General features: G+C 40.9%; 1 pseudogene; it reads left to right on the top strand.

The window, feature by feature from the left end:
- Nucleotides 1–2,529: 2,529 nt before the first annotated feature.
- Nucleotides 2,530–3,623, top strand: LOC101030858 (STARD3 N-terminal-like protein; annotated as a pseudogene).
- The last annotated feature ends 293 nt before the right edge of the window (nt 3,624–3,916 follow it).

Below are 3,916 nucleotides of genomic sequence, written 5' to 3'. Positions count from 1 at the left end.
AAGAAGAGGACTTTGTTACTGAAGAGAATCTGGGCTCCTGTGCCCTTTCTCGTGAATTTGACCAGTGAGTTTTCTCATTGCCTTAGAATATGTTGAAACAAAAGAACTTTCAACCTAGAATTTCATATCCAGCCAAACTAAGCTTCATAAGTGAAGGAGAAATAAAACCCTTTCTGAACAAGCAATTGCTCAGAGATTTCATCACCACCAGGCCTGCCTTACAAGAGCTTCTGAAAGAAGCACTAAACATAAAAAGGAACAACCAGTACCAGCCACTCCAAAAACATACCAAATGGTAAAGAGCATCGACACAATGAAGAAACAGCATCAACTAATGGGCAAAACAACCAGCTAGCATCAAAATGGCAAGATCAAATTCACACATAACAATATTAACCTTAAATGTAAATGGGCGAAATGCCCCAATCAAAAGACACAGACTGGCAAATTGGATAAGAATTCAAAACCCATCGGTGTGCTGTATCCAGGAAACCCATCTCATGTGCAAGGACACACAAAGGCTCAAAATAAAGGGATGGAGGAAGATTTACCAAGCAAATGGAGAGCAAAAAAGAGCAGGAGTTGCAATCCTAATCTCTGATAAAATAGACTTTAACAAAGATCAAAAGAGACAAAGAAGGGCATTACATAATGGCAAAAGGATCAATGCAGCAAGAAAAGCTAATGTTATTCTCTCCGAATAGGTAAAAAACTAAAAAAAAAAAAAAAAAAAAAAAAAAAAGCTAATGAAATATATACATACCCAATACAGAAACACCCAGATACATAAAGCAAGTTCTTAATGACATACAAGAGTCTTAGACTCCTACACAATAACAGTGGGAGACTTTTACACTCCATTGTCAATATTAGACAGATCAACAAGACAGAAAATTAACAAGGATATTCAAGACTTGAACTCAGACCTGGATCAAGCAAACCTAATAGACATTTACAGAACTCTCCACCCCAAATCCACAGAATATACATTCTTCACAGCACCACATCACACCTACTCTAAAATTGACCACATAATTGGAAGTAAATCACTCCTCAGCAAATGCAGAAGAATGGAAATGATAACAAACAGTCTCTCAGACCACAGGGCAATCAAATTAGATCTCAGGATTAAGAAACTAACTCAGAACTGCACAACTTGCTGGAAACGGAACAGCTGGCTCTTGAATGTTGACTGGATAAACAATGAAATGAAGGCAGAAATAAAGATGTTATTTGAAACCAACGAGAACAAAGACACAATGTACCAGAATCTCTGGGACACATTTAAAGCAGTGTCTAAAGAAAAATTTATAGCAATAAATGCCCACACAAGAAGCAAGGAAAGATCTAAAATCGACACCGTATCATCAAAATTGAAAGAGCTAGAGGAGCAAGATAAAAAAAATTCAAAAGCTAGCAGAAGACAAGAAATAACTAAGATCAAAGCAGAACTGAAGAAAATAGAGACACAAAAAAACCCTTCAAAAAAACAATAAATTCAGGAGCTGGTTTTCTGAAAAGATCAACAAAATAGACCACTATCCAGATTAATAAAAAAGAAAAGAGGGAAGAATCAAAAAGATGCAATAAAAAACTATAAAGGGGATATCACCACAGATTCCACAAAAATACTAACCACTATCAGAGATTACTACAAACAATTCTATGCACATAAACCAGTAAACCTGGAAGAAATGGATAAATTTCTGGACACTTGCACCCTCCCCAGCCTAAACCAGGAAGAAGTCAAAACCCTGAATAGACCAATAACAAGGGCTGAAGTTGAGGCAGCAATTAAGAGCCTACCACCCAAAAAAAGCCCAGGTCCAGATGGGTTCACAGTTGAATTCTACCAGACATACAAAGAGGAGCTGATACCATTCCTTCTGAAACTATTCCAAACAATCCAGAAAGAGGGAATCCTTCCCAAATCATTTTATGAGACTAACATCATCCTGATACCAAAACCCGGCAGAGACTCAACAAGAAAAGAAAACTTCAGGCCAATATCCATGATGAACATAGATGCAAAAATCTTCAATAAAGTACTGGCAAACCGATTGCACCAGCACATCAAAACACTTATCCATCACGATCAAGTAGGCTTCATCCCGGGGATGCAAGGCTGGTTCAACATATGCAAGTCTATAAACGTAATTCACCACATAAACAGAACCAAAGACAAAAACCACATGATGATCTCAATAGATGCAGAGAAGGCCTTCGACAAAATTCAACAGCCCTTTATGCTAAAAACTCTCAATAAACTAGGTATCCACAGAACGTTATCTCAAAATAATAAAAGCGAGGGCTGCTGGGTGCGGGCGGTGGGCTGTGTGTTGCCCGGTGTACTGGGTCCCAGGTCCTGCCCTGCCGGGTCCCGCCCTTCTGAGCCCCACCCCTCAGGTCCGGGAGCAACCACGGAGCTGCAGTCCCCGGGCCAGCCTGGGGTGGCCGACCCAGAACCACCCGTTGAGGTGTCCTCTCTTTAGGGATGGTGAGGTTGGAAGAAGGCTCCTGTAACCCATGATGAACCACCAGCCAGAAAACATGGAGAATGCTCTCACCGGGAGCCAGAGCTCCCATGCTTCTCTGTGAGACATCCATTCCATCAACCCCACACAACTCATGGCCAGGATTGAGTCTTATGAAGGAAGGGAAAAGAAAGGCATATCTGATGTCAGGAGGACTTTCTGTTTGTTTGTCACCTTTGACCTCTTATTTGTAACATTACTGTGGATAATAGAATCAAATGTCAATGGAGGCATTGAGAAAACATTAGAGAAAAAGGTGATGCAGTATGACTACTATTCTTCATATTTTGATATATTTCTTTTGGCTGTTTTTTGATTTAAAATATTAATACTTGCATACGCTGTGTGCAGGCTGCCCATTGGTGGGCAATAGCATTGACAACGGCAGTGACCAGTGCCTTTTTACTAGCAAAAGTGATCCTTTCAAAGCTTTTCTCTCAAGGGGCTTTTGGCTATGTGCTGCCCATCATTTCATTCATCCTTGCTTGGATCGAGATGTGTGGTTCCTGGATTTCAAAGTGTTACCTCAAGGAGCAGAAGAAAACAGACTCCTGATAGTTCAGGATGCTTCAGAGAGGGAAGCACTTATACCTGGTGGTCTTTCTGATGGTCTGTTTTATTCCCTTTTTTTTTTTTTTTTAATTTTATTTTTTTATTTTTATTTTTTTTTGAGATGGAGTTTCGCTCTTGTTACCCAGGCTGGAGTGCAATGGCGCGATCTCGGCTCACCGCAACCTCCGCCTCCTGGGCTCAGGCAATTCTCCTGCCTCAGCCTCCTGAGTAGCTGGGATTACAGGCACGTGCCACCATGCCCAGCTAATTTTTTGTATCTTTAGTAGAGACGGGGTTTCACCATGTTGACCAGGATGGTCTCGATCTCTCAACCTCGTGATCCACCCGCCTCAGCCTCCCAAAGTGCTGGGATTACAGGCTTGAGCCACCGCGCCCGGCTTTATTCCCTTTCTGAATCTGAAGCAGGATCTGATGAAGCTGAAGAAAAACTGGACAGTGAGAAACCACTTTTAGAACTATGAGTACTACTTTTGTTAAATGTGAAAAACCCTCACAGAAAGTCATCGGAGGCAAAAAGAGGCTAGCAATGGAGTCTCCCTGTTGACAATAAAATGGTAATGTCCACTGCTGACTTTATTGAACAGCTAATAAAGATTTATTTATTGTAATACCTCGCAGACATTGTACCATATCCATGCACATTTAGTCGCCTGCCTATGGCCGGCAAGGTAATGTCATGGTTCCTCCTCTCTGCAGTGAGACTGGGTCTGATGTGTTAACGATTATGTCTCAGATTTATTTTGTATTTCTTTTTTAACATCCTACATTCCCTTTGTGTTTTTTAACTCATGCACATGTGGTCTTTGTAC

Source organism: Saimiri boliviensis, chromosome 10, assembly GCF_048565385.1.
Source record: "Saimiri boliviensis isolate mSaiBol1 chromosome 10, mSaiBol1.pri, whole genome shotgun sequence".
NCBI classification, from domain to species: domain Eukaryota; kingdom Metazoa; phylum Chordata; class Mammalia; order Primates; family Cebidae; genus Saimiri; species Saimiri boliviensis.
This window is presented reverse-complemented; position numbering and strand designations above follow the sequence as displayed.